This window comes from Procambarus clarkii, chromosome 30 (genome assembly GCF_040958095.1).
Source record: "Procambarus clarkii isolate CNS0578487 chromosome 30, FALCON_Pclarkii_2.0, whole genome shotgun sequence".
In the NCBI taxonomy this organism is placed as follows: Eukaryota; Metazoa; Arthropoda; class Malacostraca; order Decapoda; family Cambaridae; genus Procambarus; species Procambarus clarkii.
Genome location: NC_091179.1, coordinates 18,221,657 through 18,247,417, shown reverse-complemented (window position 1 = coordinate 18,247,417; position 25,761 = coordinate 18,221,657). Strand labels below are relative to the sequence as shown.

Here is a 25,761-nt window from a genome sequence, read left to right as displayed (position 1 = left end):
TATATATATATATATATATATATATATATATATATATGTGTGTATATCACGAAAATAAACACGTGATTAAGAATGTGACAATGTCAGACCACGGAGGAAAAATGAAACAGAAATTTCCTTAAGTACTTTCGTATATTAAATACATCTTCAGAAGGTCAAGAAGATCCTTCTGAAGATGTATTTAATATACGAAAGTACTTAAGGAAATTCCTGTTTCATTTTTCCTCCGTGGTCTGACATTGTCATATATATATATATATATATATATATATATATATATATATATATATATATATATATATATATATATATATATATATATATAGCAGTAGGCATCCATCAGTCTCAGGAGACTATGGAGTTGCGCTTTGGTTGTCGGTCTGGAGTGGCCTCTCCAGGGCGCAAAGCCACGGTAGGTTGATACAGGGGAGGGGGGATGGAGAAGCTGTTACCCATGCAGCAGGTACCCCCCTCTCCACGGCGCCGAAAGTCTCCAATGGAAAGGCAAACGCCAATCCGATTGGTTCCAGCGCCGTCGTAGGAACAGTGAGCTCCGGAGTTGACCTCGAAGTTAGTGAAAGAAGGCACAGGGACTTCAGACCCGGAGACCGTCGTGGACGGGGCTGGAGAAGAACCATCCCATCAAGGGCAAGAACGCCCCCAGCCTCCTGAAGCAGAGCCTGGGGGCCGCACGAGCCCCAGGAGGTGGACGGCCCGGTCCTGCACCTACGGGTTCCAGACAGAGATCGTCACAGCCCTCTGTCACCCGAGGCCGGCTTCCTTCAAGACCAATGAGGTGACTTGAACCTGCGATCTGGTGATACCCAGACACCTGACTTAAGTCACTCAGCCAAGATACCATGATATATGGACGAGACAGATGTAAACTACGCAGGCGGTAACTGGACAGGTGTAAACTGGACAGGCAGGAATCAGACAAGTGTGGATAGACAGGTAAGGGTAAGAGAGCTTGGGTATCCGATAGACGGAGATCGGAAAGTGTGTATGGGACTGTTACATACATATGAAAAGGCAAGGATAAACCAGGTGTTGATCGGACAAGCAATGATCAGGCAGGTGTGTAAAACAGGTGTAGACGAGCGGAGTTGAGGCAGATGTGGGGGCTTGGATACCGGCTTCTCAAGCCTAGCCATTTCCTGACCCCAACCTCGAGTTCATAGGTTAATATCCTAATTACACAAACGAATTCTTCATTGTATAAAACTGCTTGAGGTTGAGCCAAACTTCCAACTATATTTTGCCCTCCTGATAAATGGCATAAACGTATATGTACCTTGATTATTATGAACTGCTAAACTTGAGCTCATATTTATCACTGTGTGCGTGTGAAAACGTCAACTCCGTGGTGTAGTGGTAAGACACTCGCCTGACGTTCTGCGAGCGCTTTGTCATGGATTCGTATCCTAGCCGGGGAGGATTTACTGGGCGCAAATCCTTAACTGTAGCCTCTGTTTAACTCAACAGTAAAATGAGTACTTGGTTGTAAAAACGATTCTTCGCGGCGGGGATCGTATTCCAGGGACTTGCCCGAAACGCTACGCGTACTAGTGGCTGTACAAGAATGTAACAACTCTTGTATATATCTAAAAAAAAAAACTAAAATGTGTCAGATTTTACATTCTAGAATTTAGAAAACGTGACGGATATTTGACGGCTTACAAATGCAGATTCTGAATTCCCTTTGTTATGAGATTAAAGGTAGAGATTATTTGTGAAGTAAAGCTGCATATAACAGCAGGTAAACAGCGCGGGACCCAGCAATGTTTGCATATAGCAACGGCCTCCCTCCTTGCAGGCTGGCCACGAGCTCTCCCAACAGCCGAGTATGGCCCTCTGCTCCTAATGAGGCTTCCACATCAACAGTTAAGATACGGTAATTACGTAGACTGTTAAACCATTGCAGCTGAAATACCAGTAATCTTACATGTAGATTCACCGTATTGCTCGCTGTTGATGATACACTCAGAGTCCTTGTAAGTTTATCATCACTGATGATACACTTACAAGGACTCTGATGTCTTGATGATACAAGGACTGCCAAACAAAGGATCATTACAAAACCTAAACAATCTAGTAGATCACAAGAGGAGTGCAGGCGTTCCCAGCTGCATGATACTGCAGAACTACTGACGCAGCGCGTTCTCTTGCTGTGCTACAGTGGACCAAATAAGGAGTTCTATGACGCACGACCCCAAGCCACCCACCTCAATGGTGCTTACTTCTGAAACATTTCTTTTGATAGTACCCTTTATTGTATACGTTGGGGCGGACCGTACAACGTACAGAATGTCGCTGCTAAGTACTGATAGCCAACAACCGGCCAGTCGTTCAAGTATGTTTATTGAAACAAGAAAGAAATACATCTCAAAGGGATAGAGTAGCTTAGGCTATTTCGTCTCCCAGAGCGAGCTACACTGAGGCCTCTGTGGGACCACCATCGGTGTAGCCAACACCCAGGGAGGAGGACTCTTCCAGCTCGTTTAACCTCTTGAGCAGCTCATGAGTTACACAGGTTGATAATTATGATTAATTTAGACCAAGTAGATTACCCAGAGCGGCTGGTACTGATCATCCCAGGCAGCGTCATGGTGTCTGGCTGGCCTGGGCGTGCTCAAGCAGCCTCGCTTTACAAGAGAAATGCATACTAACATGTTATAATCTAGATAAATATTTTCGTCTTAATATATCTAATAATTATAAAGCTTGGACCCGAGTTTGATTCTCAGGCAAGGGTGAGGCCTGTATCCTTACATCTGATGCTTCTGTCCACCTAGCAGTATATACGTACCTGGGAGTTAGGCAACTGTGGTGGATTTGTAACTTGGGGAAAATTAGTGGTTGGTATTGTTTTGTTGTGTGGCTTAAAGACCTATAGCAACATGTGGAGGGTTATTAAAGCCACCACACTGTAGCTTGCTGACCAATCACCAGGTCTACTCAGCCCGATCTCTTCATTGTTCACAACGGGCAGAAATTATTATTTGTATGTTGAATGTTCGGGTTGTGACGAGAAGCATAAAGAACAAGTGTCTTGTTATCTTGTAATAACCAGTGTTAAAACTGTTATCATTAACAAGAAGGCCGACCTCTAGCGCATTATAATACATTGTTAATACATAGACGTTGCTGTCGGAGAAGTCTCCTACTGGCTGGCAATGGAATTATATGAGGTGCAGATTGTTGGTAATTAATGACTGAGGTCTGATTAACACCTTGATTGTGCACCCCATACTCATCCTGTGAGCAGTAGTTTATTGTGCACCCCATATTCATCCTGTTAGGTTAGGTAAGGACATATTTACGCTAAGGTTAAAAATATTTCTGGTTTGTCCGGATTCATTAATACAAAAGTCAACTTTCTCCTGGCCCATCACTACATATTGGTACTTCCCACCAAATAGTTATTATAAGTGCGTTCTTGTGAGAAGGCTGGTCTGAAGAAACTAGAGAATACGGCTAGGACTTATCATGCAGTCATACGAGTAATTACGAACCTGTACACATTTTCTCAATCTTTGGCGGCTTTGTTTACATATATTAAACAGATTATGAACTCTGAAGCACCAGGAGGCTGTTTATAACAACAATAACATCTGACTGGGAAGTTATGATGCTGGTAAACTGTTTAATAAAAGCAAATGAAGAAAATATCATAACTGTGGTGACGGACTGGGAGCCACATTTAATGACGCCAGAAGAAAATGGGAAATTAAAGGGTAACAATTATTAAAAGCAGGAAGAGAACTTCCAGGCTTGTGGGTAGATACCAAAATGGTTGACGTGGTGTTGGTGTTACCACAATGAGCCTCATCTCCGACACCCTTCACCCCCACTGCCCCCACACACACAACCACTCACCACTTAGTCACCATCAGATACCAATCAGAGTCATATTGCCTACGAGAGAGGTTGCCGTCTTTACCATGCATTACCAGGGAAGGAGCAGAGGGAGGTGTGGCCCGCCCTGATCACCCTCCGCCACCTGCGGGCCGTCGGCACCCTCCGCTCCGATATTAAGACATGTTTTGGCAGCTCTCATCCTGCCGTTTGTGGGGGAGAAAGAGAAAGAAAAAAGGGGGGACAAATGCATTCTTTAGCGCCGTCGACTCTTATCATTTCACGAGTAATGAGATAATGGCATATTTGGCAGCGACGATTCCTTCTTATATAGCAGGCAATAGAGAGGATGGAGCGATCCACCCGGTGTTACATGCGCCTATCTGCGAGGCACATATATCACAAGCGGGTGGATGGAGATCCCCGGCAAAAGGCGGTGTGTTGAGAGTGATGGTGCTGTGGGGAAGAGGTGAGGAGGGGCGGCTTCGACGGCGCTCCGGCAGCAGCATTAGTGGAGGCGGCGCACCGCTGCTAATGGGGAGGTGTGAGGCTTGGCCGGTCGAAGCAGGAAGGGGCGGGCCACCACCAGCAGGGATACCGATGGCCAGGGCGGGGCCGCTCTACCCAGTGGGTGCCGTAATTGGAGCGCAGTTTGACACTTCAATGTTCGTACACAGGGTAAACATACATACACACACACACACGTGTGTGTGTGCTTTCACGAGAACAACCAACCCACGTAGACAGAGATCTACAATCACACACACACACAAACACTCTAAATAATTCCCCAGCACACACTCGGACATCACTCAAGACATCACCTTAGTGAATTGCAGTTTCAAGTTACAGTCGCAGGTTTGTAGCGATATGGTAATATGCGATATGCTCAGTGATAGCGTCTCTCCCTTCCGTTTTGTCTTCCTATTGTTCCTTTTGACTTAGAGGAACGAACATTTTGTTCACATGTGTTGTGAGGCGGCTGTAAAAACTGATGATGAGGCCGTAACAGTCTGAAATGACTGTAGAGGATGTAACAGTCTGCAACGACTGTAGAGGCTGTAACGAGCTACAACAGCTGTAACGAGCTAATGGCTCTATTAGTGTGGAATTACAATGTTTCATATCTACCATTTAGTCCCCCTGGTGGTGGCCAGCTGGATGCTACTCTTCAGGTAATCAATCACACCTGTCTCTTATATATACCTGTCGAGTTTATTAATCAACACAGCCATGAGGTTATATTCCATGGTTTACAAGGACACTATACTACACTATCCTAGGTTATTTAAATAGTGGCTACCACCACCACCAATACCAGTAGGCTACCATCACCCCTCAGTAGGCTACCACCACCGCCAGTAGGCTACCACTACAACAAACTACCACCTCGTAGCACGATACACCCCCAACAATACTACCATAAGGGTGATGAAGGAGCTGTAGGCAGGCTCAGCTAAATCTTATATATAAAGGTCAGGGAGGGAGACGAAGAGCGCTGAGTTTCGACATTATGACTGGCTCAGACCCCAGAGATGTGGCGCCCTTCCCCAAGCTTACACTTAATTTAACTTACTCGTAAATCTCGCTCCATAAACCACTTGTTGATGTGTGGCCGGAGTAAATTTTATGTGATATTTAAGGCTGCTGACGCTGGTGTCAGTAATTACTTATTGCACCGAAAAAACAGCCTAAGTTGTGTGAGAGTCGCATATATTATATAGAAGTTCATATTATATATATATATATATATATATATATATATATATATATATATATATATATATATATATATATATATATATATATATATATGATAGTAGGTAGAAAGATAGACAACTTATTTTCACTTACACTTCTAATGGTCCTGGCGCATTTTGCTAGGCTACAACTTATCATCTTCAGAGGCAGAGGAAAAGTGAATAGATGGGGACAAGCACAGCGATATATATCCAATGCTAGTATGATGAGAGAACAGTTTGTTATCCTGTCGAGCGAAGAGGGTAATCTGGTCCAGCAATCTCCCGTGTCGACTCTTGAAGTAGATGGGCTGTTGAGAGGCAGTTTTCTTGGTCCTGTTGATGGTAGGACGTACCTAGCTTTACGCGGCCTGACGATAACTTGGCTGCGGGAGTTTGATGTGAAGTGGGGTTGTCGCTTTGTCTGTTGGCGATATTTACTTGTGGTGATGATCTGGCAGTGTCTGGAAATGATTTAATCTTTAAAGATGTTGTAGTCTTGTCAGAAAAGCGCTTCTTCATGAGCAAGTTAGAGGGTCGCTAATACTTTTGTAGCAAATGGGGACCTGTGTCTTTCAGTCTGGTATGTGTCACGTAGTTTTTGTTTTATATATGGGCCAGATTTTGAATCGTTGACCTTCTCGCGTATCTGTTGCTGACAAGGACCCGTATCTAATGAGTTCCTCGCCAATCTGCGTTAACCTGCAGCTGTACGACAGAGCGTGGTTGACGTACCCAGCAACAACACTCCGCTGGTCGCGGGCAAGGCTCTCACTTCCAGCCTTAAGGCACATTCCACAGCTTGTTCCATTGTTTCAGATTGAAGTATGGAAGCCCCAATTTCCTTCCAAGATTTATACATCCAAGAAAGACAGATAACCATTTCTCACCAGCTCAAAAGTAAATCTAAACATGTAGTTTCGCTCGAATTTTTTTTTAAGGACAAGTAAATGATCCACTCTCAATTACCTGCAATAATATATCATCAACATACCTGCAGTAAACGTCAGGTTTAAGGTCCAGGTAAAATAGTACTTTCTCCTTAATGATACCATAACAACATTGGGCAATAGAACACCCCCAAGTGGAAACCAATGACTACACCACCTCCTTGTTTATCTATGAAACCGTTACGGCTTGACAAAAGAACATTGCTGTTGTAAAATATTATTGAAAATAATTATAAAGAGGATTATGTAGCATTTAGAGAGGAAATACTTGGTAATAGAGAGACAGTAATGATTTAGATGAGTTTTTTCAATAGGCTTCTCTCTCTCTAATAGAGGAGAGAAATGGCTTGGTTGATTGCATTTTTATAAACTACACAAAAGCCTTTAATATAAATTAATTCTGTCCGCCATTAAGGTCTAGTACACACATTTATACTGGCTAATTAATTCGGAAAAGAGGACTGACATACCTGGAACAGAGGGTCCGAGTTAAAAAGAAATGTCAGCGTGGAGGGAAGTAGATCTTACAAGACGCAGTCCTAACAAGTCTCTTTCCGCTCCTGATCTTTGCCAGTGACATACCTGAAAGCGTAAATTGTAAAGCATCAGTGTTTGCTAATGTTATAAAGCTGATAAGCAGATGGCTGAGTACGACAACAGGACACTAAAGGCGGATACAGTATAATGCAAATACAGCTATGTGTAAACAAGTGGGTACTAAAGTTCAACCCCAGCAAATCAACCACCTACCACACCCCGCCCTCAACCACCTACCACACCCCGCCATCAACCACCTACCACACCCCGCCATCAACCACCTACCACACCCCGCCATCAACCACCTACCACACCCCGCCATCAACCACCTACCACACCCCGCCATCAACCACCTACCACACCCCGCCATTGTTACCTATCGTACGTTACGGCTCGTGATCCTACAGCAGCCAAACTTTAATAAGTCTAGGGATACGACACAACTGCTGTTCTCAATAGCGAATCACCAGTATAACCCCTTAATGGGTAATGAGCATAAAATAGAATCTTCATAGGACTGAAGAATAAAGATACTAAGTATATATATATAATTTATATTAAATAAATCTCAAAGGCAAACAGATGATTATATGGTCACAATATATCACATTAAAAATATCACTGTAACTTCCAGACATTAAATCAATACTAAGAATAATTATATGGCTAGAATAAAAGAATGACTTAACTCCAACAAGTGTTATCTCCCCGGTTTCTGCTCAGCTACTGAACTCCAATATGAGAGTCAAAAAACACATTGCCTTGCCCCGCGAATAAATTGCCAAAGTTACAATTATTAATATTTCAACAATGGAGCACTACATTGTGACAAGAGTAATCTTAAACTAACTTAATGAATAATTAGTACATATTGATATAGACAACAAAAGTACGTGTTTCTTTACATAGTAATTAAAATATGCATACAGAATAGCATAATGGCATGCACACCCCAGCAACGGACGATCCCACGACAATTTGCCAGATACAGTTCACTCAATTATTATTTCACTCTGTTACCCACTGATGATCACATATAAATCATTAGTTCCCGTGGGAAAACTGATCACACAAAGAAATAAACAATCATTCCCACGATACGCTGGGCCTAACGCCAACACTGTAACATGAATGTGCATTTGCATAGAACATATAAGTATAACAATATACATGCTTGTAATTTACATACAATTATAAATGTACATATTAATATATTCACTTACGTATCTTATAAGGGTACGTAACACTTCCACCTCCAAGAAAAAAAATGCAATGGATTGAAGATCAATGGCATTTTTTCAGAAGTAAAAATGTTAGGTAAAAAGAAACATTTCATTTATGGTACATCAAAACTTCTTGACAAAGCATCAGCAATAACATTTTGTCTGCCTGGAATATGTTTGATTTCTACATTAAATTCCTGCAAAAACAATGACCATCGCAGAATTCGTTGGTTCTTGACTTTCATCATATTTATAAAGATAAGGGGGTTGTGGTCTGTAAATACTAACACTTTATTTCCTGATAAGTAAATCTCAAACTTCTTGATTGACAATATAAGACCCAACGCCTCCTTTTCTACCACGGAATAATTTCTCTGAGCTGCATTAAATTTTCTGGAATAGTAATACACAGGATGCTCAATCTGGTCTAAACCAACTTGAATAAGCACAGCACCTATCCCAACATCTGACGCATCAATGTGTAATATAAATGGTTTATCAAATTGGGGACTAGCAAGAATAGGTGAGGTGGACAATATGCCCTTTAGGTTCTGAAAAGCATTCTGACAATCTTGTGTCCACTGAAACTTTACTTGCTTGCGTAACAAGTTTGTCAAAGGAGCAGCTACTGTTGAAAAATTTCTACAATAACGCCTATAGTATGCACACATACCAATAAACCGTTGGACTCCTTTCTTATTGGTCAACACTGGGTAGTCCACAATGGCTTGAATCTTATCTTGTAAGGGGATAATCTTACCTTGTCCCACCTCGTGGCCAAGATAAGTTATCGTACCTTTTGCCCAACTACACTTATTCATATTTATGGTTAACTTTGCGTTTTCTAACACTGTAAACAAGTTCTTAAGGCCTAAAAGATGATCGGCCCAATTCTTACTGTACAAAACAATGTCATCAAGGTAGGCCCTACAATCTGGCACATCCTTGAGTAAGAAATTCATAAGTCTTTGAAAAGTAGCAGGTGCATTTCTCAAACCGAATGGCATGACATTAAATTCATACGCACCATCAGGTGTAACAAAAGCAGTAACCTCTCTAGCATACTCTGTTAATGGAATTTGATAATACCCTTTTGACAAATCAAGCTTACTTACATATTCGGCATGACCTATGGACTCTATACATTCTTCCAACAAGGGTAAAGGAAAAACGTCCACTGTAGTGTTCTTGTTCAGTTTCCTGTAATCCACGCACAATCTCCAGGTTCCATCTGGTTTTGGCACTAACAAACACGGAGAGCTCCAAGTACTTTGACTTGGCCGAATGAAATCATGCTGGAGCAGATATTCCACTTCTGCTTGCATAATTTTCCTCTTTTCGGGATTCACTCGGTACGGATGTTGTCGAATGGGGGTGCTGTCCAGGAGCTGAATGTCGTGTGTGATGAGGTGGGTCTGGGTAGGAACCTCCCCAAACAGAGATGTATGGTTGTCCAGCAGAACCTGGAACTCATCACGTTGTTCCTCCTGTAAATGACATAGCATCTCCCTGCCATTGGAACTGGAACTGAGAAGTGGGATATTAACATCATGTCCCTCACTACAATTATCCTCAGGTGGTAACTCTTCCCGACTAAAACAAGCTACTACACCAGGTCCAACATAAGCTTTTAATCTGTTAATGTGCACAGTCATTTGGGGTTCTGAAAGATTAGGGTTAATTAGTTTATAAGTTAGGTCTCCCACCTTGTCTACCACTTGGTAGGGTCCTGCGAACTTATGGGACATGGAAGTCCCCATACGAGGTTTCAACACCAACACCAAATCTCCGACATCAAACGACCTTAGCTTAGCCTTGAACTTCTTGTCATATCGTACTTTCATGGCTTGTTGAGTCCTTCCCAGATGTTCTTTCGCCAACTCACGAGCCCGACACAACTTAGCCTTGACCTCGCTCAAGTACAATCCGCTCTGATGAACAGAGACATCTCCCAACAACTTTTCTTGTAGCATTTTAAGAGGACCTCTTACTTGGTGACCAAACACTAGTTCAAAGGGTGAACAGCCCAATGACTCTTGTAGCCCTTCTCTAGCAGCAAACAACACAAAGGGGAGATTCTCATCCCAATTACGTGGATGAGTTTCTCCTGTTGTCTTCAGCATTTGTTTCAAAGTCTGGTGGAAACGTTCAAGTCCACCTTGGCTTTGTGGATGATATGGACTGGACAATTTGTGCCGAATCCCTCGGGATTCGCAAAAAGTTCTGAAAACTTTAGAAACAAAATTTCCCCCATTATCACTCTGAATAACTCTAGGCATTCCAAACAACGAAAAGAATCTTTCAAGACACTTGATGAGATTATGAGCCTTGGTATTCCGTAGAGCATAAGCTTCAGGAAATCGAGTAGTCATACACATGAGAGTGAACAAAAACATGTTACCCGATTTAGTCTTAGGTAAAGGACCCACACAATCAATTACAACATGAGTAAATGGTTCATCAGGAACTACAATAGGTTGCAATGGTGCTCTAGGTACAGATTGATTTGGTTTACCAACAATTTGACAGGGTATACAGTTATGACAATATCTGACCACGTCTTTCTTTAACTTTGGCCAGAAAAAATATTTACTTATCTTATGGTACATATTCGTGATACCTTGATGACCTCCCATGGGGTCATCATGTGCAGCCTGCAGGACCTGCCTACGATAATCATTGGGGACAACGAGTTGGGTTCTAATCTCACAATCCTCTGAAGAGGGAGTTCCCTTGGGTCTCCACCTTCTCATCAGAAGTCGATCCTTGAAGAAGAAACCCGTCCCTTCCTCCAATGCATCAATATTATCAGGAGCCTCAGAAATACACTTACTTAAACTAGGATCAGTAGTCTGTACAACACTTAAGGGCAATGACTCAGACTCAGCAGCGAGCGGGCAAGAACCTAGTAGCTTGATCTCTTTTCCCGATTGATCAGAATAAAATGGAGTCATAGCTACTTCGGCCTCACTCTCGACAACTGGCGCACTGGAGACAAGCGGGCAAGGTACAGATAGTTCAGCCTCCTCACCTTCACTTTCCTTGTGATTTAGGTTCGGCGGGGCTTCTACTACGGCCTCACTCTCATCATCCAGTCGAGTCATAAAAGAATCCTCAAGATCCACCTCCCACTCCTTTACTGAAGGGGTCCTGGTCTTGGGAACAGCAACCTCAGTGAAGACAGGATTACTCTCACCTGTTTTTCCCATTGATCTAGTAACAACACAAGCAGGGTAAATAATATCATCATCTGCTTCCGGTTGAGCTAATACATTATGGGGTTTAGTTAACATGATGGGACACTTGGGCCCTACAACCATTTGGTTGCCAAAATCATTACCTAGAATAATGTCTACCCCAGGAATGGGCAGTTGTTTACTTACACCAACATTACACCATCCTGAAGTATATTTAGAATCAAGGTTAACTTGCAATAAGGACACTGGTTGCACACTTCCGGCAATACCCTGGAGAAGCACAACTTCACCCAGATCTCGGGTGTCAACATCATCAAGTACCTTCTGGGTAATAAGAGACTGTGAAGCTCCAGTATCACGGAGTAATTGAACAGTCTTATGTCTACCATTAGTACATAATAAGGTACCTGTGGACATATAGGGTTTGAATTCAGCCATCCAATTGGGACTGACTGTAATACATGAAGAATTAATAGGTTGCACTCCTTTACTCATAATAAGACCAGTTGGTCGGAGTTCAGGATGCAAACTAAAACATGAAGAAATCACATGCCCCCTTCTCTTACAATGGGTACAATGTTTGACAGTGGACACACTGGTATAACCAACTGCCGGTTTAGAATTAGCATTACTAGGCTTAGATGATCCTGGCAATGGAGTAACCATCTTAGGGTTAGTAAGAGAAGAGTTCACGGGAGTAACTGTCGCACCAGGAGGAGACTTATACTGATAAGGAGTACGGTGAGCATTGAAATTTACTCTACGACTAGACTTAGGTGAAGTGGCCATAAACGGGGCCTTAGTCAGCAACTCATGCTCATCCGCGAGCTTTGACAGCTCATCAATATCGGTTACATTCTTTTGTTCTGCCATAAAAGTAGACAACTGGTCTGGAAGACAGGACAATACTTCTTCCATTATGAGAAGATTCTTTAGAGCATCAAAATCAGTGACTGCAAGTGACTTTAACCATCTGTTGCAAAAATTCGTCTTCTGACGAGTAAAATCGGCTATTGTCTGATCCTTGATTCTCCTTAGGTTCCTGAACTTTTGCCTGTGTGCCTCTGGATTTAGTTGGTATGCATTGAGGATGCTTTTCTTTACAAAGTCATAATCAAAACTATGAGCGTCAGGGAGGGATGTGAAAACCTCCTGACTACGCCCCTTGAATTGAGACTGCATAATGGCTACCCACTGATCCCTTGGCCAGTTCATACTGATGGCAATTTTATTAAAATGTGCAAAGAAAACCTCAGGATCTTCCTCATTGAACTTGGGCAACTCTATATACTTATTCATCCTGATGGGATTATTATCACTATTTGTTGAAACATTACTAGTATTTCCATGCCCAGCTGCCATACGCTGTGATTCAAGCCTGAAGTTAGTGTCAGCCATTTGTTGTTGAATCTCTAATTGTTGCTTCTTTGTGGCTTCAAGTTGCAACTCAATTAAACCTCTCTGGTTTTGTGCCGCAATTTCTAAACGCCTAGTCTCCAGCTCCCTTTGCTGAGCTTCAGCCTCTAATATTTGCTGTTGCTGTTGAGCTTCAATCTCTCTTTGACGAGCTTCAGCCTCTAATATTTGCTGTTCCTTTTGAGCTTCAAGCTTAGCATGGGCTATTTGCGCTTCTAACTCAAGACGCTTTAACGTCATCTGATCACTCGACTCCTCTCTTAACTCTTCTAGAATTTCTTCATCTAAATCCCCATTCTCAACAAAATGCGTCACAATGACTTTCAATATTTGGGCTTTAACCATTCTATTGCTGGCGGTCAAATCCAAATGATTTGCCATTTGTATTAACTCAGTCTTTTTAAGGTTCTGAATCCCTTCAAAGTCTGGGTGAGCCACCAACGCTACAACTTTCTCCTCCATCGTTACTAACACTTGGCACTTGATTCACAAAATTAATTAACACAATGGCACTGCACTACACTTCACTGTAAAATTGTCACCACACTGAAAATTCGCTTGGCCTCACTGCACAAACAAAATATATAGGATGACTTACCTCAAAATCGTGAAACGTTGTTACTTGACACACAGGAAGGCTTGCTTGGCACATGGAATAGTTCTTAAGAAACACACAGAGACACTTGACACTGGTACCTAGGAAGGCAAGGTTAGATTAGCATAGTTAAGTTAAAGTGGGACAATATTTCCCGGCACAGGCCCCCATAACTCTTTGTTACCTATCGTACGTTACGGCTCGTGATCCTACAGCAGCCAAACTTTAATAAGTCTAGGGATACGACACAACTGCTGTTCTCAATAGCGAATCACCAGTATAACCCCTTAATGGGTAATGAGCATAAAATAGAATCTTCATAGGACTGAAGAATAAAGATACTAAGTATATATATATAATTTATATTAAATAAATCTCAAAGGCAAACAGATGATTATATGGTCACAATATATCACATTAAAAATATCACTGTAACTTCCAGACATTAAATCAATACTAAGAATAATTATATGGCTAGAATAAAAGAATGACTTAACTCCAACAAGTGTTATCTCCCCGGTTTCTGCTCAGCTACTGAACTCCAATATGAGAGTCAAAAAACACATTGCCTTGCCCCGCGAATAAATTGCCAAAGTTACAATTATTAATATTTCAACAATGGAGCACTACATTGTGACAAGAGTAATCTTAAACTAACTTAATGAATAATTAGTACATATTGATATAGACAACAAAAGTACGTGTTTCTTTACATAGTAATTAAAATATGCATACAGAATAGCATAATGGCATGCACACCCCAGCAACGGACGATCCCACGACAATTTGCCAGATACAGTTCACTCAATTATTATTTCACTCTGTTACCCACTGATGATCACATATAAATCATTAGTTCCCGTGGGAAAACTGATCACACAAAGAAATAAACAATCATTCCCACGATACGCTGGGCCTAACGCCAACACTGTAACATGAATGTGCATTTGCATAGAACATATAAGTATAACAATATACATGCTTGTAATTTACATACAATTATAAATGTACATATTAATATATTCACTTACGTATCTTATAAGGGTACGTAACAGCCATCAACCACCTACCACACCCTACCATCAACCACCTACCACACCCCGCCATCAACCACCTACCACACCCCGCCATCAACCACACCCCAGCCTCAACAACCTACCACACCCTACCATCAACCACCTACCACACCCCTGCAGCTTAGTCTAAGGCTGTGGTGTTCAACATTATATTTATCGTCATCAATATGATAGTAATCATTGGTTGTCTCTTCAATTTTCAAACGCGTTTTCAAATTAGCAAAATAAATAGAGAAGCAATAGAATACCTCGAAAATTTGTGAAGAGATTATGATAAAATTGAGGCGAGGTGCGGAGGAAGGTGTGGACTAGCAGTGCTGAGGGGGACAGATAGACGGGCTGGGCGCGGCCAGTGTTGGTGTTCACGCGACCAGTGGTGGGATGGGGCTGGCCAGTGGTGTACCAGCTCCTCTATCTGATATGTAACTGCTTCGTCTCAGCGGTGGGGGCACTGTCCCTCACCTCTCCTTGTGGCTCCTCGTGACTGGAACTAATTGATAGCAAGATGTTTGTGGTTGTAAATAGGGCGAGGCTGGCTCCCAGTGCGTCATTTGTATAACAAAGTGTCTGGCAACTGTCCAGTATGCGCCAGGCTTCTGCTACTCGGCGCTTAGTGCTTTCTTTCCCTTATCCGTTGCGCACTTCATCTTCGCAGTACCGGGCTTGGAATTTGTTAATAGTTAATGAAATATAGTAGATTTTCTATACGCAAATCTTTTACACATTAGCCTTACGAAGTGAAGCGAACTCTGTGAGTATCATCTTTAGCAAACCAGATATTTATTAATTTAAGGAAACGATTCATATTATATAAAGTAATATTACAGAAATTTGGTCGATCTGGGTTCTTGGTTACCATAATGAGTTTATCACGTAACACATTCAAGAAGAATACATTTTTACCCCATGAACCGAATGTCTCTTAGCCTATCGGAATAGAACTATGCGCAAGACCTAGGAATCGGCTGGTTTTCTGGGGTCTCCCTGAATGTATGATCTCTTTTCGTTCTGCTAAACTGGGACCAGGTGTTGGCTACGATGTGTGTTGTGCCTCACTGCTTGGTCATCGCCCTGCCATGGCATCATTGTGACCCATCTGGACGCTTCTGTCACTGGGTTCGCGTGGAGGTCACCAGTAGGACTGAGTACCGAGGAACAGGCGGAGGTCACCAGTAGGACTCCGAAACACTGGTGAAGGCCTTCCTCCTGTGACAACTGAATGCTAATTCCATCTTACATTCCGGTTGGGTCCGGGAGACTGGCAGTGGACTTATCTTCCCCAGACAGCACACGTGTAAGGGAAATTCCCAGAGTGTGTTCCTCTCCCAAGGCAGCCAGTCTGTCTGGTTACAACAATAACCTGATGGTACATAAAGCAAATTTATGTTGAGTGTCGTTTGAAGTTGATTTTATGGTCTCAAACCACAGTTGTATCACTGCTATATTTATGTTGTCTTTCTTAGGCCGCATTCTGGCGTGGTTGTGAGCGGTCGACCACGTTTCCTTTCGCCTCATGGGTCTGTTCACTTAGCAGTGAAATATACCCCGGGAGTTAGGCAACTGCTGTGGGGTTCCATCCTGGGGAAGGTCAGTAGTTTTTCTGGAGGGACCTTAATAAGCCCAAGCACAGCAACGGAAATTTAATAAAATATATCTTCTACCAATTTCAAACCTAACGAAGTGGATACCCAGGTCTGCCCGTGCCCCGGGAAGGTAGTTGTACCCCCCCATTTGTAGTTATACTACCTGTAGTTGTACTTCCACTGTAGCTGTACTCCATGTAGAGTTGTTCACAAGGCCAGAGCCCAGGAGAGGGCGACCTAACCCTCCAGAGTAAGGTGCAGCACACACTCAGGTCCCCCAGGAGTGTGTCCGCCACACACCACCTCTCCGCCACACACCCGGCCATCAACATCATTACCCTCCATTACAATTACCATTCAAGAAGAGTCTAATATCACATTATATTCGAACTGACTGTGCTTACTCCTTATAATTAAGCCCGGCTATTGAGTAGTGGAGGACGATTATTTGTCGCTACGAGCAGGAAGTATGAACGAGTACGGCCTCTCGCCAGCAGACGTGAGTCCAGCAGACGTCAGCAGAGATCTTACGGTCAAGCAGACCTCAGCAAAGAGTCAGCACACGCTGCTTACCAATTAGTTTCATAATCAACGTTTTTAAAACTCATTCTTTTGGCCGCCTTCCTCGCACCTCCTTGTTTGACAAATCTCTCACCCTGTCCATGGAGGACAGAAGAAAATGTATATATGCTGGTTAGGATTGTAAATGTGTGGCCAGGTCTGTGGTAGAAAATAATAATAATAATAATAATAATAATAAAAACCTCCCTCCGGTGTTATTCTCGACATGTTTCTGGCGCCATTCTTGGTTTCTGTCCGCCCGGTAGCCTCGCTTTGTGGTCCTGACGTCTCGCACGAGGGACTGTTCTTTCTGGGCCTGACAGCTGCCTTCTCTTCAGTGTGTACAGGTCTTATGGGTTTCCCTCTGCCTCGTCCCGGTTACAATACGAACCATGCTGAAATGTGACCACCATTTGTCTGACCATTCCTGAAGCTCGCTTAGATCGTCTTGGTGTTTTCTGCAATCATCCAGTCGTTATCTTTCTCATAAACTTTGCTTGGTTTGGGAACAAGGACATGTACTCACCTAGTTGTGTTTGTGGAGGTTGAGCTTCGGCTCTTTGGTCCCGCCTCTCAACTGTTAATCAACTGGTGTACAGGTTCCTGAGCCTACTGGGCTCTATCACATCTACATTTGAAACTGTATATGGAGTCTCCCTCCATCACATCACTTTCCAATGCATTCCATTTGTTATACCACTCTGATATTGATTTTTTTTTCTAACATCCCTGTCCTAGGTACTAAGTTTCCACCTGTGTCCCCTTGTTCGTGTCCCATCCGAGCCAAATGGTTTGTCTTTATCTACCCTATCCATTCATCTGAGAATCTAGGTAATCATGAGGTGGTAATCATGTCTTCTCTAAGTCTTCTGTCTTTAAGTATCGTGAGGTTTAATTCGAGTAGTCTTTCCTTGTCGTTTTTGCAGGTACGCCTGGTGGCATACCTCTGAACCTTTCTTGTAATTTTGTTTTGTGTTTGACAGATACGGACTCCACGCTGGAGCTGCATACTCCATACGTGCGTTAGCGAGAGAGAGAGAGAGAGAGAGAGAGAGAGAGAGAGAGAGAGAGAGAGAGAGAGAGAGAGAGAGAGAGAGAGAGAGACAGAGAGAGAGAGAGAGAGAGAGAGAGAGAGAGAGAGAGAGAGAGAGAGAGAGAGAGAGAGAGAGAGAGAGAGAGAGAGAGAGAGAGAGAGAGAGAGACAGAGAGAGAGAGAGAGAGAGAGAGAGAGGAGAGAGAGAGGAGAGAGAGAGGAGAGAGAGAGAGAGAGAGAGAGAGAGAGAGAGAGAGAGAGAGAGAGAGAGAGAGAGAGAGAGAGAGAGAGAGAGAGAGAGAGAGAGAGAGAGAGAGAGGAGAGAGAGAGGGAGAGAGAGAGAGAGAGAGGAGAGAGAGAGGAGAGAGAGAGGAGAGAGAGAGGGAGAGAGAGAGAGAGAGAGGAGAGAGAGAGGAGAGAGAGAGGAGAGAGAGAGAGAGAGAGAGAGAGAGAGAGAGAGAGAGAGAGAGAGAGAGAGAGAGAGAGAGAGAGAGAGAGAGAGAGAGAGAGAGAGAGAAAGAGAGAGAGCGAGCACTACTTGCCACACAGTGGAGAACTCCAGCCCGCTCTGGAAGACTGCCAGCTACACCTTTAGGCACCACCAGCCACACCTCTGGGCACCACCAGCCACACCTCTGGGCACCACCAGCCACACCTCTGGGCTCCACCAGCCACACCTCTGGGCACCACCAGCCACACCCGAGCGCCTGCCCTGCCACCAGCCACACCAAGTTATCGCCCGCACCCTCAATAAACGACCACTTGAGTGAATTTGATTTGTACCGGCGTATAATTTACGCTTAAGTTTCTGCGATACGATCGCCAATAATTGGTACGGCATTTAGTTTGGCGAGTTGTGCTGGCGGCGGTGAGAGACTACACACCCCAGCCTGTGCTTCCCATGCTTAGTTCGTGGGCTGTGATGATGGACGTCATCCCCTCCTGCAGGGCGTCGCTAAGCTTAGTGGGCGGCAGTTGTGATCGACATATTGAAGATGGTTGGATAACTGGATATGTAGGAAAGATGGTTTGATAACTGGATATGTAGGAAGATGGTTTGATAACTGGATATGTAGGAAGATGGTTAGATAACTGGATATGTAGGAAGATGGTTAGATAACTGGATATGTAGGAAGATGGTTTGATAACTGGGTATGTAGGAAGATGGTTTGATAACTGGATATGTAGGAGGATGGTTTGATAACTGAATATGTAGGAAAACGGTTGGATAACTGGATATATAGGAAGATGGTTGGATAACTGGATATCGCCTGTCAGTGCAAGTGTAGCCTAAACAAGTGGCTGGCCAAAAAGGGCTTGACTGTAGAACCGGTTCTTGCATTATTTACATAAGTGACAATGATTCTGGGTTAAGATATACACTATAAAAATCAAAACACAATTCAAGGGACAGAGAATGCAAAGCCGACTGCGACAGCTAAATAAATTAAACTAATAAACGGCAAATACTTTTTTATCGCTGACATATACACAGTAATACGTATCAGAGATAAATACGTAAATGCGAGCAATTAGATAAACACAACAAAGCTATCGGTAAAAGAAAAAGACTTGATATTAATAGTGATTAATAATTTGAAGACGAGTAGGCTGTGGATTGAGGCGGTAAAGTAGTCAAAAACAATTTTAGGCTTTGCAGGCGATGAGTCACAATAACGTGGCTGAAGTATGTTGACCAGACCACACACTAGAAGGTGAAGGGACGACGACGTTTCGGTCCGTCCTGGACCATTATCAAGTCTCAAGACAATCGACTTGAGAATGGTCCAGGACGGACCAAAACGTCGCCGTCCCTTCACCTTCTAGTATGTGGTCTAGGCTTTAGTGTTAATTCAGTTTATTAACTTTTCGGTATTATTCGCAGACCAGTAACGATACTCAGGCTAAGTTACTAAGAAGTGAGACTAAGAAGAACAAATGGAAGAACTTCTAAAGTTGACTTTAATAAAAGTATCTAAAATTACCACACACAATTTACATGTCTTGGTTCATAAAAATAGGTTGTAAATATTTGTTAAGGCTTACCAGAAAGAATTTAGAGCAAAATATCGTAATTTATAAAAAAAATGGTGCAACCATTGGTATTTAACTAATGTGTAATATTATTATATATCCACATTTAGATTAAATTGTCTGGTGCGTTTTATATTTTATTTGTGTACCTTTGTTTTGTGATGGTTGTTGTGGTTTTATGGTGGTAGTTGTGGTTTTATGGTGGTAGTTATATGGACGAGATAGTTATGGTGGCCGTGATTTAAGAATGATTAATTTAAGAATGATTAAGTTATCATATTTTTCGAGTTTCCTCTCGTATTCATCTGCAGATTTATTTCCAATTTGTCATCCATATGTTGCAAGATATCATTTGTTTTCCATATGCCGCAAGCGATAACTTGTTTTTATATGTTCCAAGAGATAATTTGTATTCCATATGTTGCAAGAGATGGTTTGATATTTCTCCTTTGCTTTAAAGTCGGGCTAAAAACCTTTTATACTAAAGCAATAATTACCAAGCAAATTACATCCATAACCATGAAAATAAAATAAATTACACTATCTTATCGAATTACAGTTTAATTACTGTGAAAACACGCCGCGTAATGTGTTAGTTATGCCATTGTTGCTCTGGATGCATTACATGTCACGAGGTCCCTGTTGTCTGTCCCTCAGAGGTCCCTGTTGTCTGTCCCTCAGGGGTCCCTGTTGTCTATCCCTCAGAGGTCTCTGTTGTCTGTCCCTCAGAAGTCCCTGTTGTCTGTCCCTCAGAGGTCCCTGTTGTCTGTCCCTCAGGGGTCCCTGTTGTCTGTCCCTCAGAGGTCCCTGTTGTCTGTCCCTCAGGGGTCCCTGTTGTCTGTCCCTCAGAGGTCTCTGTTGTCTGTCCCTCAGAGGTCCCTGTTGTCTGTCCCTCAGAGGTCCCTGTTGTCTGTCCCTCAGAGGTCTCTGTTGTCTGTCCCTCAGAAGTCCCTGTTGTCTGTCCCTCAGAGGTCCCTGTTGTCTGTCCCTCAGGGGTCCCTGTTGTCTGTCCCTCAGAGGTCCCTGTTGTCTGTCCCTCAGGGGTCCCTGTTGTCTGTCCCTCAGAGGTCCCTGTTGTCTGTCCCTCAGAAGTCCCTGTTGTCTGTCCCTCAGAGGTCCCTGTTGTCTGTCCCTCAGGGGTCCCTGTTGTCTGTCCCTCAGAGGTCCCTGTTGTCTGTCCCTCAGAGGTCCCTGTTGTCTGTCCCTCAGAGGTCCCTGTTGTCTGTCCCTCAGAAGTCCCTGTTGTTTGTCCCTCAGAGGTCCCTGTTGTCTGTCCCTCAGAAGTCCCTGTTGTCTGTCCCTCAGAGGTCCCTGTTGTCTGTCCCTCAGAAGTCCCTGTTGTCTGTCCCTCAGAGGTCCCTGTTGTCTGTCCCTCAGAAGTCCCTGTTGTCTGTCCCTCAGAGGTCCCTGTTGTCTGTCCCTCAGGGGTCCCTGTTGTCTGTCCCTCAGAGGTCCCTGTTGTCTGTCCCTCAGAGGTCCCTGTTGTCTGTCCCTCAGAGGTCCCTGTTGTCTGTCCCTCAGAGGTCCCTGTTGTCTGTCCCTCAGAGGTCCCTGTTGTCTGTCCCTCAGAGGTCCCTGTTGTCTGTCCCTCAGAGGTCCCTGTTGTCTGTCCCTCAGAGGTCCCTGTTGTCTGTCCCTCAGAGGTCCCTGTTGTCTGTCCCTCAGAGGTCCCTGTTGTCTGTCCCTCAGGGGTCCCTGTTGTCTGTCCCTCAGAGGTCCCTGTTGTCTATCCCTCAGAGGTCCCTATAGTCTGTCCCTCAGAGGTCCCTGTTGTCTGTCCCTCAGAGGTCCCTGTTGTCTATCCCTCAGAGGTCCCTATAGTCTGTCCCTCAGAGGTCCCTGTTGTCTGTCCCTCAGAGGTCCCTGTTGTCTGTCCCTCAGAGGTCCCTGTTGTCTATCCCTCAGAGGTCCCTGTTGTCTGTCCCTCAGAGGTCCCTGTTGCCTGTCCCTCAGAGGTCCCTGTTGTCTGTCCCTCAGAGGTCCCTGTTGTCTATCCCTCAGAGGTCCCTGTTGTCTGTCCCTCAGAGGTCCCTGTTGTCTGTCCCTCAGAGGTCCCTGTTGTCTGTCCCTCAGAGGTCCCTGTTGTCTGTCCCTCAGAGGTCCCTGTTGTCTGTCCCTCAGAGGTCCCTGTTGTCTGTCCCTCAGAGGTCCCTGTTGTCTAGTGTACTAAAGTGCCCTTATCCTAATCTACCAGAGGACCCAAAACAGAAAACGGGACAGTACGTTAATTTCGCGAGCCGCTGCCATTTTCTAGTACGACAATTTTTGACCTTAGGTGGAAAATACGTCAAAATGCGACATTCTCTTAGGAGGAAGACTTGTCTGTGACGACGACATGCGCGCCTCATATCTTAAAGCCTAAGAACCGGTGAAAATTTGTATGGGGCCAGATTCACGCTGCAGTTACGGAAGCACTTACGAACCTGTACATCATTTCTCAATCTTTGGCGGCTTTGTTTACAAATATTAAACAGTTAATGAACTCCGAAGCACCAGGAGGCTGTTTATAACAATAACAGTTGATTGGGAAGTTTTCATGCTTGTAAACTGTTTAATAAATGTGTCAAAAGATTGAGGAAAGATGTTATCGTTCGTAAGTACTTGCGTAACTGCTTCGTGAATCTGGGCCCTTTCCTCATCATTGCGTTAGTCGTGGAATCGAAGGTTTGTTATAAATAACGGAGACCGAGCACCAATTACGAACTGCTGCTCGCGCACGATTTGCCCATTAATGATCTCGCTATAATTGCATGATTTGATCCGCTGGGGGTTTTATAAGTCCCGGAATGAGGTCATTATTTACCTGCTTTGTCTTTAAGATAACTTTCTATTCTTAATTTGCGACAAAAACACACAGAATACAAATAAATACAAATATGATATGTGCCTGAGGTATGCGCCGCTGACAGCTCTTTCTCTCTTAATACATCGTAATTTTTAAGGAATCGACCAATAGGTTAATAATCCGAGGCATTATTAACAATTAACGCGCCATAATAGTGACGTTTCCTAATCATCGGCCTCGACAGATTAAATGGGTTGCTTCGTTTCGTACGTTTCTGGCAAGACAAAACAGTTGCAGTTATTACGAAGTAGGAAATGTATATAGAACGACGTGGCTGCATCACCACCACTGGTCGTGAGCGTCGCCCATAAACTCAACGCTCAATAAATACGTCTTCCACTATTATCTCTAATAAAGCAGCCTCATAAAAAACTAGGAACTCTGAGCTAGCAGCGGCCCGGCGAGTGCTCGAATACTCACATGTCTCAACACTCGAGACCTATAACAATATCCCCTTAAATGTGGAAGACTAATTTATGATTATTCTCTTGCAATCAGTAGCTAATATAGCGAACTTCCCAGGTATGTGGGATGGCGGTGAATATATCTTTTAAAGTTAACTGAAAATTGTCAGTGAAGCCATTACAAATGGGAACAGATAGCGACATTTTCTCAAGACAATGGTCAATTCCAGTGTGGTAAGGTCTAGCTCTCTGAGTCTTTCCTCATAGCTCAATCCTCTCAGCTCCGCAACGAGTCTCATTGCATATTTTTGGACCTTTTAAACATTCTCCTTGCTCTTTTTAAGGCAAGGGTTCCATGGTGAGAATGCATATTCAAGTGTGGGTCTCACCTTCGCTACGTATAGGACCCGGAAAACCCCTTTGTCAAATTTTCTGAAAGATACACTGATGTTTTAAATTTTTCAACCAAATTTTAATAATTTAATAGAATTAAATTATAAAAATAAGGTTTTATAATTTAGTTACATTTCCTCGATAAACTCATTTTCATAAATTTAGACTGACTCACGTGTAACGGTACAATAATATCATAAATATAGGCATGATATGTGTGGGTGTGTTACACATGATTAACCCCCAATCATATTTTGGTGTTATGCTTGAGGCCAGTCAACCTCTGGAGGGTTATTAAGGCCACAACAATGCTTAGAGACGAACCAGGATGTCTACTGTAATACTGAACATAGCTCAATGAATATACACCGGGAAGAGGGTTATATTTTATGGTGTATAATTCCTCTCCCAATTATACTTTCCACTCAAAATTTTAAACATAACTTCAATATTATAAATGTTGCACTGTGGAGAGGCTATACAAAATTTTCATCTTAACCGGACCAAAAATGACAAAATACAAAAAATAATTACCAGTTTTTAAAATGCAAATTGTGCACATTAGACTTAACGATGAAACATGACTACAAAAAACAGACGATATTGTACATATTCATGACCACACCTCGCTATGTATGTGGTATTTGATTACCTCAATTAATAAATTGAGGAGAAAACGAGCTTATAAGTCAGCCAAACACAGCTCCTTATGACACTGTAATCATATTGATTGACTATCTTATAGCCTGTTACTGTGTCCTCGTGAGCAGCTTGTAATGTGTTGTAAGATTTGTAATTTATTTCTACATACAACCAAACCATCAACAGAGATAATCTGACAAGCAACATCGCAATAATTGACGGATATAGTGACAATATTAGTTGGATTTCCAAGCCTTGAAGGTCTTGGATCTCCATGCCTTGAGGGCTTTGGACCTTCCAAGCCATGACAGTGTGTATAGGGGGAGGGGAGAGCAGAAGGATCGCAGAGACGAACATCTCAGGAAGACACCTTGACAAAGCCACTAAGAACTACCTCATCACATCATGATACATCATGGATAATCCAAGTAAGCCTCGGCTGTTCTGCTCTCGTGTGACTGGCAGCTGTGTGCTCACCGACGTATCGGAAATTAGAATCAGTTGCCAAATGCTACCCCAGTCTTCAGTCACCTGCAACATTACCTGATATTTTAGCTGACATGACTTTCAGTGTCATTAACGTAGAAAAAGTTCCTATGTAATCAATTTTTCAATGCATGATTGATGTTCAGTATAATGCCGCCTCATAGAAGCATGACTGGAATGAAGGTACATACAAAAAAACGAGCATATTTTACTTTTACATCGATGGAGAGATGCGTATTGCTTGGTGAGGCTTTCACATACTTTTGAATTTTGACGAACTAACGCGCAAATAAATTTCCCAAGGCATGATTGTATCTCTGACTCTATGAAGACGGCTCACCATCTCTGTGGTGTTGTCTAGTCGATGCATAGTGATGAAAGATCGCCAAGGCAGCATGGAGTGCCTTGGAAACTACCACAACACTACCATGTTATGGTAGTGTTGTTGATGTGGTAGTGTCCGTGTTGTGGTGGTGTCGGTGTTGTGATAATGTCGGTGCTGTGGCAGCGACGGTGCTGAATATAACATTTCAGCAGTAGGAGCTTCAACATTAGTTATGTAGCACACAATTCCCAGACGAGACAAAAACGTTTTGACACATTTCCTTTCACCTCGTACCTCTGGTCACCTAACAGTAAAAAGAGTACCCGGTAGTTAAGCAATTGTTGTAGGCAGCATGCAGTGGGAGATCAGTAGTTGGCTTAGGGGCAACCTCAGTAAGTCTAAGTAGAGATTTCCTGTCGCCTACAGCAGGACTTAAACCAGGGAGTAACGAAATGAGAAGACTAGGAGCCTAATGACCACCACACGAGGTCATTAAGGACGCCAGCCCAGAGGATAGAAGCCGCCCGACCTGATAACCCTGACAATGACCGTCGAAATTGGATATTATTGGGCCTTCAATGGGACACTGTGAAAGAAACACACACACACACACACGTGCACACTAACTTCAGGAATCTGCAGACAAGGAGTCCCAATAACGTGGCTGAAATATGTTGACCAAACCACACACTAGAAAGTGAAGAGACAACGACGTTTCGGTCCGTCCTGGACCATTCTCAAGTCGTACAGATTTTTCAGGAATCTGTACACCAGTTGATTGACAGTTGAGGCGGGACCAAGGAACCAAAACTCAAACCCTGCAACCACTGCTAGGTGAACACACATTCACACACACACACACAC

At 43.2% G+C, this 25,761-nt stretch overlaps 1 long non-coding RNA gene across 1 annotated transcript in view; it reads right to left on the bottom strand.

Moving 5' to 3' along the window:
* Window positions 1-5,731: 5,731 nt before the first annotated feature.
* Window positions 5,732-25,761, bottom strand: part of LOC138369853 (uncharacterized) — a 24,724-nt gene continuing 4,694 nt past the window's right edge. Inside the window, exons 3-4 of the long non-coding RNA XR_011229995.1 lie at window positions 7,018-7,129; window positions 5,732-6,061 (exon numbers count right to left, since the gene is read on the bottom strand). This is a non-coding gene — a long non-coding RNA (uncharacterized lncRNA). The remainder of the gene's footprint in view (window positions 6,062-7,017; window positions 7,130-25,761) is intronic.